This window comes from Gopherus evgoodei, chromosome 3 (genome assembly GCF_007399415.2).
Source record: "Gopherus evgoodei ecotype Sinaloan lineage chromosome 3, rGopEvg1_v1.p, whole genome shotgun sequence".
Lineage (NCBI taxonomy): Eukaryota > Metazoa > Chordata > Testudines > Testudinidae > Gopherus > Gopherus evgoodei.
In genome coordinates, this window is record NC_044324.1 from 58,324,064 (window position 1) to 58,344,399 (window position 20,336).

The window sequence follows — 20,336 nt, forward strand, 5'->3', positions numbered from 1 at the left end:
ATGGATTTGGATGCTATGGGCTAGGTTCCACCTCTCAGACTATATCTACACTATAGCAGCACAGCTGAAGCATTGCAATTGTGCTGCTGTACCACTGTGGTTAACACATTCTACAGCAAGGGTTTTCTGTTGCTGTTCGTATTCCACCCCCAGTGAGGCAGTAGCTAGGTGAACATAAGAATTCATCTGTTGACCTAGTGGGGTTTAGGTCAGTTTAGCTATATCTCAGGAGAGTGAACTTTGTCATAACTAGATTGACCTAAGTATTAGGTGTAGACCAGGTGAGAGACACAACTCATACTAAGGGTTGGGGAGTAGCTGTCATCCCAGTAGCATCGCAGGGAAAGAATTGTGATTCCTTCCTTGTTTCGTGGGTAGTACTTTGCTGCTGGCTTATAGCAGCAGCAAATTATTATTCTCCACCATCCAGCTGTGGTTCAGTGCTGTTGGCCATTCCCTTACTTAATCTTCCCACTTGCGTCACAGGAGAAGCAAGCAGGAGTGCAGCACCCAGTAACCCCTCCATGCCCCTATACAACAAGGTCTAGGTAAACTGGTAGGGGTGCAAGGATTTGGTTCCTTTTCTCCCTTTTAGGGCATATCTTTGCTAGAAGCACTACGGCACAGCTATACTTCTGTGGAGCTCTAGATGTTCACTACAGAGACAGAAACAGTTCTTCTGTCACTCTAGTAAATCTACCTTTCCAAGAGGCAGTAGCTAGGTCGATGGAAGAATTCTTCCATCGACCTAGCAGTGTCTACAATGGGGCTTAGGTTAGCTTAATTACTTCGCATAGGGCATGAATTTTTTCACAGCCCTGAGTGATGTAGGTAAACTGACCTAACTGTGTAGTTCTGATCAAGTACTAGACTACATGCCTGTGCAGAGGAGTAAGTCATAATCCATTCCTGGGGGTACTATGTAAAACCCTAATACACAGAGATACATAGATCATCAATAGAAGTGTCAACTCCATACTAGTTGCACATCCAAATTCTGCCATCAGAGGACCCGTGCAATTTACTGAAGAGGTGTAATCAAGGGCATAGGTGTAACTGAGGGCAAAATATGAAGGGGATGGGACTGCACAAGTGTAAGGGAAAGTATTTGCTGGCCTGCAGAAGCATCAGTATTGGTGTTGAGACATAAGCCACAAAGAACAGTTTGATTTTCAGATTTCAGGTAGAAGTTACAGGGCTGGCAATTAGAAAACCAGCTTTTCATTTCTAAATGGATTAAAACTGATTTGGAGACTCTGAGAGAAAATAAACCTGATGCCTTTTTTAGAGTCACTTTTCACAGTAGAACTGTACTCAAATAGAACATATTGCTACTTTATAACACCACCATGTGGGAGAAATCATTGTATATCTTAGTAGTTTTGTATATTAAGAAGTCCTTGAATATACAAAAACAGGAATATTTATCCTTAATTATTATGATGGGAAGAGAAGGTTTTTTGTTTATTTGTTTTGTTGCTTTGAACATCAAGTGACCTACGAAGCTTGGATAAATGCCACTGTTCATTCACTAGAAGGCTTATAAACATCTGTGTTTGCTTCTGTAGGAGCGATAACTGCCTGGAGATAACAAATCTGATGATTATTTCAGACATAGAGGACAAACAATACTCAAGATGATGCCTCTTAAGTGCCTGGCACACATTTACAAAAGATGCAAAAGTTACCAGGCTGTATCATATTCACTGTATAACCACAACGTAAATTCCACTGGAAGAACACAGAGAATGGGGAGCAACTGAGAAAAACGGGGGAATAATTTCCTTTCTGAATCAGATTAAGTCCACTGTATCGCGGTGCGAAGCATGAAGCCTTGTTAAATGGCATGTGACTATTTTATAGAGTTTCCCCTCCCTCTTTCTCATGTGTATATTTAGAAATATTTACCTCTGTGGTTAGCAGTAAAATCATCCAGCAGTGCACAATCTTATTCATTTATCTAGTCGGTTCATTAAAAAGTCAGATAATTATAGGGGGCATAGATTTGTCTTGCATCATTGCCATCAACATTTAGGGAAGGTATAGTGTGGTGTCCATAGAATGGAAAATACACTCATGAAATATTGTATCCATTCACTGAAGATTAATAACAATAAAATCAGTTTAGTCTCCATGTTTTAATTAATGCAGCATAATGTTAGGTTTTACTGCACAAGTTATTTTGAAATGCTTGTACATGAATATATATTTTAGTACATTTAGTCCTTCATCTGATATTCACTGATCTCCAGCATCTGCATGTTCTGATACCAAAAAGAAAAAAAAATACCGTTATTTCCTCAGCTGAGTCATTTTCAGGATGTTTCGAGGATGTCTAATAGATAGAGACATTACTTAATTATATGAATATGAATCTCTGAGACTTATCTCCTACTTCGAGTGACAACAAAAACTGCTCAAGTGTCTCTTATACTAAAAAGATTTCAAATCAAGTATTTTAAACAGAGTAAGATTAATACCAAACTGTACATAGAGCTACCACATTAGTATAGTATAATATTGGTGAATAACAACAGTAACATACATAAAAGGAAGAAATTACATTTATGGTGCTGTGTATTGTCTTAAAGACAGTGCCACTTTATCAAATCTTATCACAACTTATTCACAATGCTACAAGATGACATTAATATATTCGAAAACTCAGGTTGGAACTATCTGCTTTTTTAGCTGATGACAAATCACATACGACGTGTGGGAGAATACCCTGAGACAGATTTTCATGCTAAAATTTTCTGCAATTTAGCAACTTATTTATAAAATAAGATGACAATTGTTTACAAAACAACAACATAGATTGAGTCCATTTGTGCAATGCCAAATCAGTGTCTATAGTCTGCATGAATATTTAACAGAGGTGACATATATGTCCAGTTAGTCTAGTAATATAGTGCCTGTTTCTGTTGCCCTAACTCAGTTTGGACTGAATTCTCTGCTGATTTAAATTGGTGCTGTTCCATTGACATTAATTCTATAGTGCCAATTTATATCAGTAGGGAATTTGGCCCATTGAGCAGTATTTTAGTCCACTGGAAGTCTCATCAAATTTAATGTATGAGTAAGAAGTTGACAAGATTGGGTGAACAGTAAAATTCATATGTTTAATGCCTATTATTTATATAAGGGAAAGAATGATCTCACCCCATATAAACTGCAGACCTGAGGCATACTGTAAGTGTCATGTTATACAATGAACAGCTCTTTTATTCAATCATATTCCATCATTGTTTAGAGCAAGTGTGCTATTGTGTTTATTTGGTTATAAATTAGAAGACACAGTCACACAAGAACTAGGGTTCTGGCAACCCAGCACACTGCCAAGATGAGTATAGGCACTCTGGTCATGGAGTGGGAAAATGCAACTATGCAAGTGACTTGACATCTCCTAAAAGCAAGATGTTGATTTGATACCGCACAGGCTATAAACAATGGCTCTTAACTTGAGGTTTCAGTAAATACATATGTATGACAGCAGCCTTCCTTTAAAACCAGTCAATCACTAACATTCCTGGTGAACTATGACATTTCTTAGGAGTTGCTTCCTCAATTATTAATGTATCCGCTGCTAATTTTATCATGCAGAGTAGGAATTTGTCCCATCACTAAATATATGCCAAGTTTAGAAGAAATATAGAAGTTGTCAGCACATGAGAGTCAACACATTATTGCTATACCTCAGCCATTTATAACAAAACTAAAATGAGCACTCACTTGTTTGGCATTAATTTAATGTCCCACTTAGTTCCTATCAGATGCAAATAGCTGCTTCATCTGTTTAAGCATTTCTGTTCGTGCACATAATGAAGTGCTCTGTACCTGTCAAGTAAGCAGAATTCATAACTTAAATAAGAAATGGATGAGGAAATTCAGTGTCCTTGTTAAAAAATATTAAGCCTCCAAAGGAACAGTGTCAGATTTATTCCAGCCATTGGTTTCCTTTTATGAGGTTTACCTACCCACCACCTCCCCTCTGCCCCGCACAGAGCTTTCCAAAACATGGCATGCCAAAGACATTGCTGAAAAGGATATCAATTCAATGCATGGCTAAGTTAACAACAGTGTAGTTGTCAAACATACTCAAAACAAAATAAATTAACCAGCCAGCCTCCTGTATTTAAGTGTTTTTTATATTCTGTGTTTTAGAAAAACAGTTTAATTTTAAACAGTATTCTAGTTATGATCAGCCTCTCTTGAGGAAGTTTTTTATGAGAATGAATGGAGATAATGACTACCATTAGTCTTTGCCATTAGCATAAAATATGAGGAACTCTACAAAATTTATAACAGGCTATGACATGACAGTATAAATATGACTTTCTAACACTTGCATATGCTTTTGACTACAGCTGATTGCTATTTGGTGAAGTTAAAACTAGTAATAGTATATTTGATAGCATGTTCATCATTGGGTCTAATTGTTTCCACCACAGGATGTGAAGCTTTATGTCCTCTATCAACCAAGAACAAACAGTCATACTGCTTAATGGCTGTTCAATTAATGTTTATGGTGCTACTTTTATACTCTGAGTTATCTGACAAATAAACTCCAAGAAGCAATTTAAGAACTTCTGAAGCTTAATGGGACCCCAACCACTATTAAATATTACTACAAATTCCTATACAATCCCACACTTGCAGATGTGAAATGGGAGACATTTATCAGCATTAGACATCTTCTCAAGGACAGCAGGATTAATTGTGATAGGGAAAGGAAATCAGAACTGTAGAGACAGAAGGTCTGTGTAACTAGTTTGGTTAGCTTGAAATTGCTGATCGGACCTGGGCTAAAATAGAGAAGACCTGGTCAGATAAAAGTCAGCCTCAGTTCATCACATTGCAGAGGCTAATCCTCTAATGCTGATTTGCCCTCTATAATCTGGATGCTCTCCACCTATTCAGAACTCTGCCTCCTTTGTACAAGAAGCTGGATTGATTAAAAAGAAAAGAATAGTTCAATGACGGGTTTCCCTCTGCTGCTTTAGTGCATATTAATTCATCTCCCTCCCTTTTGTACAAAGCCTGTAGAGAGCAGTGTAAAATTACCGTAAATATGTTTTCACTGGAGAGCTGCCATTGTTCTAAATTATGAAAGTAAATATTACTGCTCTATACAATTAACAGCACAAGCCAGAAATCATATTCATTCAGCGCTTCCCATTTTAATTCAGGCTCCCTGATCTCTGGCTTCTAATGATGTATTACAAGCCCGTACTTCTCTGACACCTAGGTAATTAATCATTAATATTTCTCAGTCCCCCACAGTAGCTGGACACAATTAGACAAGAAAGAACAGATTTGAAGGGTGGTGAAAATTTCTTTTCAGAAATCACACATATTTTCACACCATAAACATTGCTCAACATCCACTGCTGCAAATGTATTTTAATAGAACTGCTGTTACTGTGGCTCCCCTCCTAACCTCCCAGTAGTTTTAATAGAGCAACATGAGGTTCATAAACAGGGAAAATGCAAGTTTAAAGGCTGTCAAGCCTTCTTGACAACTTCCCACCAGGAACGCAGCTGAGAAATGACAAACTTATCACCTGACTAGCTGATGTTTAAAGCTCACTGCTTTTTATTAAGAAGCAATAAGCCTTCCAGTCTGGAGTTCATTTTCCATTTCATAAGCACCTCTTCACCAAAAATTATGCAGTTGATCTGATTAGTTTAACACTACAGTTTTACTATTTGTAATAAATAAAGGCAGCTTTTATGGTGTTATTGCACATTAAGAAATATTTTAGAAAGGTGACAGACTTGTTTTTATTTCTCATGTATTATTGCTTGACACTTTTAAAAAACAATACTGATATATTTTAACAATGTTGCTTGTATTTTACTTGCACAGTTGTTATGTGTAACTATATATGTATTAATATTCTGGTTCATCTCTGCTCTGGTGTGAGGACTAAGCAGTAAGCAATAGATCCACTTAAGGGTACAATGTTGTGACTCTGACAGGTGGGTTGACCTCATTGCTAGGAAGAAAGTCCATGGTAAGCTTAGTAGCCAAGTTCTTTAATGGAAAACCCCTGTAAATTGTATCATGTGGACTTTGTGAAGGATTCTTTCAACGACTTGCCCTGTAAAAGTGCAGCCACCCCAAGGGGCTGCAAGAAGCACTGCATTACTATTTCAATACCATCTGACTTTGCAAGAGCAAATTCAAATACTCAGGGAAGCCCGATGCACTTTATCTCTTGACATTCTCTCAGTTTTGTGTCTTCTTATTTAAAATATAGCCTCCATTGATCTGCATTGCAGGCTTTAGTGGCAAAAAGACATTTCATGTCTTTGGGCCACAATTTTCTTTGATTGGACAGTTTAGAGATAGTTGAGAGGAATTGCACTTAATCAGAAATAAATTTTGGGTGGTGTCAGACTGCTTATAAAAGTGATGCACTCTCTCTATAAAGGTTAACAATCGCATAGGGCGAACATGCACATTCAGGACTCTGACCTGAATGAGAGTGGAGTGCACAGTCCAAAGGCCAAATATGATCTTTACTACACTTATATGAATACCTTAAACCTCTTTTATAAGCAGGAGTGTCTGCCCATCCAAATCTACATGATGTTACTGAGCTGCATACGCTCTGGAGTCCATCCCCCTTCGAGCGGCCCTCCTCTGGACAGGCGGATGGTAAGAAGTTTCAGAGTCTCGAGTTGAGGAGGTTGTGCCTTCTGGAGCATCCCTTTCTGGAACAGCGGAGATACCTGGGTAGAGCCCTACCAAATTAATGGCTGTGAAAAACACGTCATGGACTGTGAAATCTGGTGCACCATCAGAGGCTCCTACCCTGCATAGGGTTCCAGCTGCTAATCATGTCTGGGAATTGGGAGGGATGAGACTCTCTCTTCCCCTGCAGGTGCTGCTCCTGGGTTGGGTCAGACCCACCTCTGGGATCTCCTCCAGGTGCAGGAAGCTCCACGGCTTCAGCTGTTAACTCCCCACAGGGGGAGGCTGCAGCTCCAGCTATCAGCCCCCACTCAGGTAGAAGACTACTGCTGCACTGCTGCTGATGGTGGCACTGGCTTTAGAGCTGGGCACCCGGCTAGAGGCCTTCCTCTCCAGCTTCCCGGCTCTGAAGGCAGCACCTCTGCCAGCAGCTGGGCAGAGTTAAGAGTGGCAATCCCACGTCTCCGCTACCCCACAATAGTCTTGCACCTCTCTCATTCTGACCATTTTTTGGGTCGGGACCCCCATAGTTATACCACCATGAAATTTCAGATGTTTTTGCTAATTTAAAAAAAAAATCCTGGCAGTAAAATTGACCAAAATAGACCGTGAATTTGGTAGGGCCCTATACATTGGGAATTCTGTGTAATGACTAATGTGAAAATATTTCTCTCATTGTTTTACATCCATCTATCTGTCTGCTTCCATGGCCACCATAATCTTGTACGTGACAGCAGAAGCACATACCAGTAGATTTAGAGAAATCAAGAAAGTTCATTTTAGCTGTAATTAAAAATATTAATGGAATATTTTAGGTACTTCAATATATCTTAGGTACTGGCCCCCACTACCACAGCTTCTGAGTGCCTCACAATCTTTAATAGATTTTTCCTCTCAACAGGAAATATAACAGGTAGGGAAATATAATTACATGGGAGAGGAATTTCAAAAATAGGTGCCTGAATTTAGGCTCTCAGGCACCTAAATAAATGGCCAGATTTTCAAAAGTGCTGAGGACCCAGTTGAACTCAGTAGAAGCTGCTGGTTGCTGAGCACTTTTGAAAATCAAGCCACTTATTTAAATGCCTATATATGACCTAGGAATCTAACTTCAGACACCAGATTTTGGAAAATTTTGGATACACTCAACAAAAAGAACTGTATCAGAGGAAGGGGGAGACAAACACCAATATGATTGTGGCATATAAACAAACGTGCATATGGAAAACTTTTATAATTCCAGTATAATTTTTGAGTGGTATAGATGAAGGTCATAGATGGTAAGTTCTTCAGGCTAGTGACTGCATCTTCCTATGTATTTCTACAGCACCTAACACATGTAATGGTCCTAGTCACGGTCAACAGTAATAGTGATAGTAATTTCACTAAAATAGTGATAGTAATTTCTACCATTTCATTTGTTTATCTATACTTTGCAAAGTAGAGACATGCTGTGCTATGGCAGTGAGCCTTAAAAACTGCCAACTGTTTTAGGTAACTAGGTGCTAGCATGTGCATGTATAATCTGTCTTTTGTATGGGGTGGAGTACAGTTTCTGTTATAATTCCACCCCTATACCCACTTTGCTCCTGAATGGTTAGTAATTTGTCCTCTACGTTGGCTGTGGGTGATGACAACTACACACCCCTCTATTTCCAATCTTTAACAACTGGCTCCAGGAGTGGAACGCAAGGCATGCAACACCTGATTACCCCAACATGCCTGGATCCAAGGTCTGGGGTGAACACAAGAGCCTCCATTTTAGGTCTTAGTCCCCTATCTGCTTCTGCACAGCAGCATAGGCTGGACAATGACCTGGGCCCTAAATAAATATCTGCAGTTAATTAACCTCAGTATTTGCAATAATCATTACAGTTCCTCCAGTAAGAGTAAAGCACTCATCTCCTTGCAGACTGGAATCCTACATTTCTGACCTAGTAAAGAACTCTAAACATGTATATGTTTAGATTTTATCAGGCAGATTATTTTTAATTTCACTATTTTCAAGCAACATAATTTGAAATTCTATTAACTGAAAATTCTAGTTACAAACGGTCCAGTGACTGAGGTGCTGAACACTCAATTTCCAGCACTTTACAACCAAATTTTATTTATTTTGCCACCACAGCTTTTAGGAAATATGTACTAAAACAACAAGAAAAATGTGCTTTTGCAACTTCAGAAAATAATGCCAGGTCTGCCTTGAAGCAGTAGTAAATTGTCCCGCTGTGTGGCAGTGCTTAGCAACATTATCTAATGATGGCAGAAAATCACAGAGAAACTAGCTCTGGGTTAGAAAAAGTTTTCTGGAAAGCTGATTAGAAAGAAATGTTTATATTGGCAAGTTCTGTATTGTAACATACTGTACATGTTTTAACTAAGTACTATGGGGCTAGATCCTGGAAACCTCACCCCATAGAACAGTACATTGCCTTTTTAGAGAACTTGGTATGTTCATATCACTGTACATACATTGACTCACAATGCACCCCTGAGTTAGGTAGGTCAGTAGTATCATCCCAATTTTACTGATGGACAAATGAAAACAGAAAGACAAAATGACATGTGCAAAGACACATAGCCAGTTGGAGAGGCAGAATTAAAACTCATGGCCTCCTGACTCCCAGCCACATGCTGATTTCCCCAAATGATAATGCATCACAAGACTAGTCCAACTGAACTGAAAGAGACCACTTGCAACAATAAAGAGTACCTATGTGAGCAAAAATTGCAGGTTTGGGCTATTTCTCTCTGTTCTAGGTTTGGCTGAACACCATAGCAAAAATTAAGGGCTAGATTATGATACCCTTACACACATTTAGTATTTTATCTGATAGAACGTGCCATTGATTTCAGTGGTCCCGCTTATGGTGTAAATATTCACTGTAAGTAAGGGTATCGCATCCTAGCTTGTAAAATGTTTATAATGGGCCTAATCTTAGCCCAAAGTATGCCTGTAGCAGAAAGCCTAGAGGAGCTAGGTGGGCTGCTTGTGCTTTGTGATCATTCAGCTCCTACATGGCTGCTCAGTTCTACCCCAGTGATGGAGTCAGGAATGACTCAGCCCTGCGAATTGCCATAGAAGGCAAGTGGGGTGCTGGGGATTACAATTTGGGGGGGGGGGAGAGAAAGAGAGAAGAGCATTTTTGAGTCCTGGGTAAAGACAGGAAATACAGAGGTAAATGAATGTAAAAATAACTTTCTTCAGGATGTCATACCTGAGATGACTTCATAGGGCCAAACACTGCCCTTGTATAGGCCACTTGACTCTGAATGTAGAATTTGGCCCAAATGTTGAGAAAACTAAAGGCCAGAACATTGTCCCTCAACTGCAGAGAACAAACCCAGAAACACAGTGACAACACAGTGTTTACACTGTACGTGAGAGCCAAGACACAGAAAGCCCATGGAGAGAGACTCTACACAGTCCTGTATCCTAGGAATGGAGCGCCATGTCAATTTTCTATGCATGGACACAAGGGAAAGATCTGTGGTTAGACTAGGGGAGTGGAGAGGGTATGGACAACAATTTCATGTACAGGAGCACATAAGGGTATTTGTGCTTGTCATAAACAGATAGCTAAGGGTTAATGTCTCTTTCACCTGGAGCACCTGACCAGAGGACCAATCAGGAAACCGGATTTTTTCAACTCTGGGTGGAGGGAAGTTTGTGTCTGAGTCTTTGTTTTCTGGCTGCCTGCTTTCTCTGAGCTTTGGAGAAGTAGTTCTGTTTTCTAATCTTCTGTTTCTAAGGCCACGTCCAGACTAGGAATTAAAATTGATTTTAGATACGCAACTTCAGCTACGAGAATAACGTAGCTGAAGTCGAATTTCTAAAATCGAGGTACTCACCAGTCTGGACGGCGCTGCATCGATGTCCGCGGCTCTCCGTGTCGATTCCGGAACTCCGTTCGGATTGATGGAGTTCCGGAATCGATGTAAGCGCGCTCGGGGATCGATACACCGCGTCCAGACTAGACGCGATATATCGATCCCCGAGCAATCGATTTTAACCCGCCGATGCCGCGGGTTAGTCTGGACGAGGGCTCAGTGTAAGGACAAAGAGATCAGATAGTAAGTTATATGGTTTCTTTTCTTTGGTATTTGCATGAATATAAGTGCTGGAGTGCTTTGATTTGTATTCTTTTTGAATAAGGCTGTTTATTCAATATTCTTTTAAGCAATCGACCCTGTGTTGTGTCACCTTAATACAGAGAGACCATTTGTATGTATTTTTTCTTTCTTTTTATATAAAGCTTTCTTTTAAGACCTGTTGGAGTTTTTTTTTACTTCAGGGAAATTGAGTCTGTACTCACCAGGGAATTGGTGGGAGGAAGAAATCAGGGGAAATCTGTGTGCGTTGGATTTGCTAGCCTGATTTTGCATTCCCTCTGGGGAATAGGAAATTCCTTTTTGTTTCCAGGACTGGGAACGGAGAGGGGGAGTCACTCTGTTTGGATTCACAGAGCTTGTGTCTGTGTATCTCTCCAGGAGCACCTGGAGGGGGGAAGGGAAAAAGGATTATTTCCCTTTGTTGTGAGACTCAAGGGATTTGGGTCTTGGGGTCCCCAGGGAAGGTTTTTCAGGGGGACCAGAGTGCCCCAAAACACTCTAATTTTTTGGGTGGTGGCAGCAAGTACCAGGTCCAAGCTGGTAACTAAGCTTGGAGGTTTTCATGCTAACCCCCATATTTTGGATGCTAAGGTCCAAATCTGGGACTAAGGTTATAACATGGTGTAGCAGCGGTTGGGAGATAGACAGAATCCAGAAGCCAGTAGGAATATTATATTTTTCTTTTCTCTGCTAAGGGCTTTTTAGCAGAGAGAAAAAGTTTGGTTTTAAAAGGGAACCAGAGAGAATTTTTTTTCTGCTCTCTCTGGCAGTTTGTAGCTTGCATCTTAAGCAAGAAATCATTAAGGTACTATTAAGAGTCTTTTGTCACACAATAGCACTCCCATTGAGAGTCATTACCAGCACTATATAAATGCAAATAAAGTGGTTTTTCAGGTTTACTTAACATTGAAGATTAGCTAAAGGCACTGTTGCTAGGCAGACTTCAGGAGGCAACAGAGAGCCTGCAGTTCAGAAGATAAACACCGGAGGGCACCCCAACACAAGAAAACAAGAACCATGTCTACCAAGACAAAAATGGAGGCTGAAGAATCCAATCAGAGAAGCTGAACACAGGCGACAGCTGGAAATAAAACAAAAAGACATGGAGATGAAAGAAAGAGAAGAACAAATCAAAGAGGCAGCACACAAAAGAAAACTAGAAGAAGAAGAGGTGGCCTACCGAAGGAAACAAGCAGAAGAAGAGTTGGCCCCACCGCCGAGACATGGAAAAACACCAAAAAGAAATGGAAGAGAAGGAAAAACAGAGAAAACATGAACTGGAGTTGGCAAAAGCTGGGCTGCATGTGCCAGCCAACCCTAACAACCCGGCGCCAATTATTGCTCCACAGCACAGGAAATTTCCGACCTACAAGGCAGGTGATGACACCGAGGCCTTCTTGGAAAATTTTGAAAGAGCCTGTCTTGGGTACAACATCCCCGAACACCAGTACATGGTAGAATTAAGGCCACAGCTCAGTGGACCTTTAGCAGAGGTGGCAGCTGAAATGCCTAAGCAGCAAATGAATGACTATAAACTTTTTCAAACCAAGGCCAGATACAGAATGGGGATAACCCCAGATCATGCCCGTCGGCGCTTCAGAACCCAAAAGTGGAAACCAGAGGTGTCATTTCCCAAACACGCCTACTACATTGCAAAAAACTATGAGGCCTGGATAACAGGAAACAACGTTCAAACCTTGGAAGAACTGCACCTCCTCATACAAATGGAGCAGTTCTTGGATGGTGTTCCTGAAGACATCACACGGTACATACAAGATGGAAAACCCAAAGATCTCGCTGAGGCGGGGGAGATTGGAGCCAAATGGATGGAACTGGCAGAAAGCAAGAAAGCTACTGTCAAGGGGAACGATTACCCCAGGGGGCACACAGACCATAAACCCTACAACCGAGGACAGCCAAAGACCCCACATACAACCCAAGTAAAGCCACAGACGCCCTACTCTTCCACCTCACCAGTCTCCAGTAACGCACCTCGGCCCAGTGACCCATCAGATGGAAGATGCTTTAAGTGTAATGAACTGGGACATATCAAGGCCAACTGTCCAAAGAACACCATGCGAGTGCAATTCATTACACCACCATCACACCAAAGATCCCCAGGCCCGGATGCCTCTCAAATACCCTTGGAGCGAAGGGAAAATTTGAGAGTGGGCAGAAAGAAGGTTACTGCGTGGAGAGACAGGGGGGCACAAATGTCAGCTATCCACCAATCCTTCGTTGACCCCAAATTCATCAACCCAAAGGCCAAAGTTACAATTTACCCCTTCATGTCACAAGCTGTAGACTTGCCTACAGCTCAACTGCCTGTCCAGTACAAAGGCTGGTCAGGAATGTGGACTTTTGCAGTCTATGACAATTATCCTATCCCCATGCTCCTGGGGGAAGACTTGGCCAACCAGGTGAGGCGGGCCAAGAAAGTGGGAATGGTTACCCGTAGCCAAACCAGGCAAGCTTCCAGACCCATTCCTGTTCCTGAGCCGTCCACAGAGGCCCCGTCTGTGTTACCAGAGACCCAGACAGAGGTAGTGGACCCGGATTCCATGCCTACCACTGAAACAGCCACAGCATCTCCAGTCCCAGGCCCGGAACTGGAACAGCAACCAGCACCAGCGATTGCAACCCCATCTTCAAACTCAACGCCAGTGGGCGCCAGCGAGCCACAACTGGCAGAAGCAACAGACAGCCATACCCAAAAGGCTCAGCCAGAGCCTGAAATACCCTCAGGTGCACCAGCGGAGAGCGGTTCACCAGCAACGGAAACAACCCCATCACCTACATCGCTTCCAAAGGGACCAAGCCCAAGTCCACAGTCTGAGGAAGAACTGGTGACCCCAGCCTCAAGGGAACAGTTCCAGACTGAGCAGGAAGCAGATGACAGCCTTCAGAAAGCTTGGGCGGCGGCACGGAGCACCCCACCGCCTCTCAGCTCTTCTAATCGATCCCGGTTTGTTATAGACCAAGGACTTTTATACAAGGAAATTCTTTCTGGTGGACACCGGGAAGAATGGCAGCCGCAAAAACAGTTGGTGGTTCCAACTAAGTACCGGGGGAAGCTCTTAAGCTTAGCCCATGATCATCCCAGTGGCCATGCTGGGGTGAACAGAACCAAGGACCGGTTGGGGAAGTCCTTCCACTGGGAGGGGATGGGCAAGGATGTTGCCAAGTATGTCCGGTCTTGTGAGGTATGCCAAAGAGTGGGTAAGCCTCAAGACCAGGTCAAGGCCCCTCTCCAGCCACTCCCCATAATTGAGGTCCCATTTCAGCGAGTAGCTGTGGATATTCTGGGCCCTTTCCCAAAAAAGACGCCCAGAGGAAAGCAGTATGTACTGACTTTCGTGGACTTTGCTACCCGATGGCCAGAAGCAGTAGCTCTAGGCAACACCAGGGCTAACACTGTGTGTCTGGCCCTAACAGACATCTTTGCCAGGGTAGGTTGGCCCTCCGACATCCTTACAGATTCAGGGTCTAATTTCCTGGCAGGGACCATGGAAAAACTGTGGGAAACTCATGGGGTGAATCACTTGGTTGCCACCCCATACCACCATCAAACCAATGGCCTGGTGGAAAGGTTCAATGGAACTTTGGGGGCCATGATACGAAAATTCATCAACGAATTCTCCAATAATTGGGACCTAGTGTTGCAGCAGTTGCTGTTTGCCTACAGGGCTGTACCACATCCCAGTTTAGGGTTTTCACCATTTGAACTTGTGTATGGTCACGAGGTTAAGGGGCCATTACAGTTGGTGAAGCAGCGTAAAGACAGGAAATACAGAGGTAAATGAATGTAAAAATAACTTTCTTCAGGATGTCATACCTGAGATGACTTCATAGGGCCAAACACTGCCCTTGTATAGGCCACTTGACTCTGAATGTAGAATTTGGCCCAAATGTTGAGAAAACTAAAGGCCAGATCATTGTCCCTCAACTGCAGAGAACAAACCCAGAAACACAGTGACAACACAGTGTTTACACTGTACGTGAGAGCCAAGACACAGAAAGCCCATGGAGAGAGACTCTACACAGTCCTGTATCCTAGGAATGGAGCGCCATGTCAATTTTCTATGCATGGACACAAGGGAAAGATCTGTGGTTAGACTAGGGGAGTGGAGAGGGTATGGACAACAATTTCATGTACAGGAGCACATAAGGGTATTTGTGCTACTTCCATCTTTGTCCAACAACAGAAGCTGAAGAGTTGCTACATGCTAGTTGCTGTCAGTTGAAGTTGAAAATGCTGTTCTTTGGCTCCACATGCAATTCCCTGAGTGCACAGTCTGTTTCCTCTGAGGGTTTGGTCCTAAATGATTACAAATTCAAGTCTCAGTATGCCTTCCAGCCCTACCTTTTAACGATTCTATGAAAACCTTAGCACCTACATATTTATACCACATATGATGGTAGATATGCATATTACATAGAAAAGATCTACAAGCTGAAAGGTCAAATGCTGGGAAGTTAGGAAATACTAGATTTAAGGTTGCCAGGACAACTTTGAGTGTATCCCCTTGTGTGTATGCATTATGATACACTCTTTAGTTACAGGATCACTTATTTTTTCCACAAGATCCAACTCATCCAAATACCTGAATGATTTAGAGGTTCAATATTGCTTTTTGTCCCCATCATTCAATGTGTGACTCCAAGTCTTATTTATTGTATTCCATGTAAACCCTGTACAGATTATGGCATAGGCACCAGTGTCCACTTTTCCCAAGGGTTGTTCAACCCCCTCTAAGCCCCATGCCCTGCCCCCACTCCACCCCTTCCCCTAAGGCCCCACCTCTGCCTTGCCCTTTCCCACCCCCCCACTGTCTTCTCCACCTCTTTCTGCCCCCTCTCCTGAATGCACCCCATCCCCACTCCTCCCCCTCCCTCCCAGCACGAGCGGGAGGTGCTTGGAGGGAGGTGGAAGAGTTGAGAGGCAGGGCCACTGGGGGGCAGAATGGAGCTTGGCTGCTGGTGCGTGCTAAGTACCAGCGAATATTTTTCCTTGGGTACTCCAGCCCTGAAGCACCCATGGAGTCAGTGCCTATGGAATATGAAATTATTCACCTCCTCTTGTGTTTTTCTATAGTCCATTGCTGTAGTAGCAGACCTCTCAGATGTTAATAAATATATTTTCACGATACCCTGGTGAAGTAAGAAGTTGTTTTTTGTTTTTTTGTTTTTACAGATGAGGAACTGGAGTATTCTTTTTACTTCTTTATCCTCCTGCACCATCAGGTGGACTGGGCACCAGTTTGTTATTTATTTTGGTCTCGTGCTGGCCTGTTCAGGCTTCTGTGTGTCATATTAGCGGATCCAACCTCTTTCTCTATTGTTCTACATAACATTTGTCTAGGGTGCCCTTTTCTTCTCTTTGCAAATGGCATCCATGTTATCATGTGGCATGGAAGTCATGTTGGTAGCATCCTTAATGTGTGTCCTAAATATGCCATTTGTCATCTTCTTATCATATTTGATACTGTAGATTGGGTTGCTCTATTTAGAATTTTTGATGCTGCAAAAATCTTTTTCTAGTGATCTCTGAAGATCTTCTGCAGGCATTTACTTTGGAATAAACTGATCTTCTTATCATTTTCTGCTGTAGATTTCCATGACTCTGCTCCATAAAGGACAGAAGTGATGCTGGTGCGGAAAATTTGTATTTTTGTGGCTGTGCCAGTCATGCTACTTTTCCAAATCTTATCAATTTTAAATTTGTTTGCTGCTTTTGGTATCCGTTGCTTGACATCTAACATGCTGTCATCACCATTGCACATCTCACTCCCTAGATAAATAAAATGACTTACTTATTCTTGTGTTTCCTCATCCACTCTAATGGTTACTTTTGCGACAGTGATAGACATATTTTTTTTCCCCTTGTGGATGAACAAATTAGCTTTATTTTGCTGTATCTGCCAAAAGGTGGGTCTTTTCTTTCATTAAGTGATATATTGAACAAGATGATGTCATCAGGAAAAACAAAGTCATCCAATTATGCTTTATCGTGTAACCATAAAATTCCGCTGTTGTCTTCTGTGATTACTCTCCTCATGACATACTTGATGACCTGTGCAAACAATAGTGGGGACATAATACATCTTTGCCTTACTCTAATTTTCATTGCAAATCATTGGCTAATGTCATAATCTCTGACTGCACATTTGGTATTACATACAGATTCTTGGTGATTCTAACTATTTTTGCTGATATTACATAGTATGCCATAATTTTCCAAAGACTGTCTCTGTGTATGCTGTCAAAAGACTTCTTATGAGATTACAATCAACATTTGCAAAATTCTCCACTAATTTTGGATATCTCAGAGTGATATCCTTCAATGGGGGCTTGGTTTTTGAGTACTCCAGCATTTTGAATAGCACCTGGTGTATTCAAAACACTGTATAGATGCAATGTAATTAATTTTCACCACACTTCTATGAGTGGTGAGTATTATTATCTCCATGGACTGCAGAAACTGAAAGATAAATAACTTGCCCAAGACCACACAATGAGTCAATGGTACTGCCAGGATTAAAACTTTTCAAGTCCCAAGCCTGTGGTCGTTGCTCCAGACCACACTGCCTTACTTCCAAAGGTGCTGATCGTTCACAGCTCACACTTCAGATGCAGAAGTGAGTGCTCAAAAATTCTGAAAATCAGGCCACAAGTGTTTCAAGTTGGACCCGCAGCAAATGACCACACAATTAGTGGCCCCACATGAACATTTTGGTTTAAATGTCTCATCCAGCATCACTTCAAAGCTTATGATAGAGACAGGACTAGAACTCAGTTCTCTTTTGGGGGAATACAACTGTATGAATCATAAGACTATCCTTTTTCTTCCTGCAGTTCCTTGATTTATCCTCTACACACCTTCCAAATTCCGTAACAAATGAGGTAAGGAACCACAGACTACAACCTAATTACTACACAACTCTGTCTCATTCCCTGTGCACTAGCCATCCCGTGCACTGAATGATATAGTGGTTCTGTGGAAAAATGGTAAGTGATCATGTAATTAAAGTCTGTATCAAAATGAATATGTACAAGAGAGCAAAATTAGGGTTACACAAACAATTTTAATTTTGGTATTTCCTGATTTTGGGTGTCTGACTTTGCAACCTCAGTAATATTCTTTTAGCATCACATTTTAATGTAATTTCTCAGGTTTAAAAAAACAGCACAGTCTATTATGTGATATTTTAATACCTTCCCCTCCATCCACAATCAGGCAAGATTTTAGGCCTTTAACACTGCACACAGACCTCTACTGTTTGAGATAAAGGATTAAGTGTAATAGCTAGCAGTAGGAGTAGGCAATTAGCTTCTGTGGAATACCCAGTTGTGCAGGATGCATCACACTGAAACAGTGAGTTACGTAACCACGAGTATCCTCAGTTTATAGACAAGACAGCTCAATACTTACATTTAGCAGATTTATTCTGAAGACGGTATGGTTAAGTGGTTGAGTTAAAGATTGGGTTGTAGTCTCAACTTGTGTAACCTTTCAGTACGATGTGATACCTTTCATAAGGGTTGCAAAGGGCTCACTCTTATTTATATCAGTCAGTACAAGTAGTGAGACGTGAACTCATGGTCTCCTGCATCCTAACCTAGTGCTCCCTTCCATAGGTCAAATGGAATTTTTATTGATGTGTGTGGTGTTCACAAGTTGAGGAGGGTGGCAAAGAAGGAAGCAGACGCAAAGAAGATGTCTGGACAGTATTGATGACATATTGAGGCATTTTAGAAGCGAACTACTAATGGTAATGGTGAGTTTTGACAGCCAATAATTTCCCCAAACCTGAACAGAGTTTCATGAAAAATGTGAAGGTCACATCTATGACACCAGGGGCATCACCCTGAAAAACTGAAAGTTTCTGCTGCAAACCAGAGAGGTGTTAAAGATTTGCTTATAAAAGTGGTTGGAAAACTTTATAATGGATTGTGTTAGGCAAACTAAATATAAATATCACACACACAAAACTAAGTTACAAGAACATTATGAAGATTGCAAAGTCAAGCATTCACAAGTTAGGATATGTCACAATTAAGGTTGCCCATGCAACCTTAATTTTTTAACCTATATTTTTTTAAATTATGTGATTCCAGACTATTTTTTCCATAGGACCCTTGCCTCATTCAATGCACAAGATGGACAGTTACTTAGCAGCTATTCAATGTTTTGTTTTATTCTTATTGTTTAGTGTGTGGCAGTAGGCTTTATTTACTGCATACTATTCAAACCCCACTCTGAAGACATAATTATTATTGTCCTTTTCTATGAAGCTCACTCACAAGAGGATCTGAGTGCTTCACAACCATTAATTAATTTATCTTTACGAAACTCCTCAGAGGTGAGGGGTTGGTGGTAGCCTCGTTTTGCAGATGAGGAGCTGAGGAAGAGAGAAATTGAGGTTAAATATCCACTAATTTTGGGTTCTCAATCTGAGACAACTGTTTTTCAGACTATTTAGCATTATAGAACACTTTGTATAATATGTACAGCACTTTACACAGCTCCTGCTGACTTCAGTTGCCATTGTGAATGCTCAGCATTTCTGCACATCAGGATCTCAAGTTAGGCATCCAGAAAATGAGGAACATACTATTAGTGACTGCCAGTGAAAAGTGTGATTTAAGTGACTTGGTTAGCACCACACAGGAACTCGGTAGTAGAAGCAAGGATAGACTTCAGTTTGTCAGGGCAGCAGTCAACCGCCTTAACTGGGGACAGTCCTTTCTCTTCCTGCAACCCCTTGCCTTCTTCACTACATCTGCTTTCATCCCCTAGAAAACTGCCCAAATTTGAGCGCTATAAGTCTTTGAAAAATTTCAGTTCGCAATCAGTGAATGCTTTGATTTTAACATCTAAAATTTCTGAAGATTCCAACTTCTGCAACTAACTTTTGAGTGCTTGACTTTGCAACCTTAATAACGTGCTTTTGAACAGTTTTTGGGTGTATGATTTTCTAGATGTTTTAAAAAGCCAACTGAAAAAACAGAAAGTCTTTCACTTGGCATAATGTTGACACCTATATGGGTCATCAGCAGGGTTGGAACCTTTAGATCCATAGCACAGACCTTTGCCACTTGAGTTAATGGAGTAACTGATAACAGTAGTAGGTTGTCAGCTCTATGTGCACCAGCCATTATCAGACTGGCTTCACAGATATTTGCTGACAGCAGAAGAATGGTGAGTCTTGGGTTCCATTCCATGATCTAAAGGAGAGTGTTCTCTAGTGGGCACAGACTCCACCTGTTTTCCTCGAGCTTGACCCTTTCTGTCCCATCCCTTCCAAAGTGTCTTGGGCCCAGTCTTATGTCTTCTCATCCCTGGGTCCTTTTTGCCAGTCTCATTATCCTTGCTGACCCAGTCCAAGTCTCCACTCCTCAGGCTTCACATCCCAGCTCCATCCTGCCCAGCCAGTTTCAGTCCCTTCCTTTTCCCTAACTCTTTAACTCCAATCTCACTGCCCAGCCAATCCCAGGTCACATGTGTGGCTCCTTATGTGCG

General features: G+C 41.6%; 1 protein-coding gene across 2 annotated transcripts in view; it reads right to left on the reverse strand.

Annotated features, from left to right (window-relative positions):
- KHDRBS2 (KH RNA binding domain containing, signal transduction associated 2) overlaps positions 1-20,336 on the reverse strand; it is a 669,346-nt gene that overhangs the window by 20,650 nt on the left and 628,360 nt on the right. For both annotated transcript variants that reach the window (XR_003999512.1, XR_003999511.1), the window contains one exon: positions 3,733-3,837. The gene's annotated coding sequence lies outside the window, so the exon portion shown is untranslated. The remainder of the gene's footprint in view (positions 1-3,732; positions 3,838-20,336) is intronic.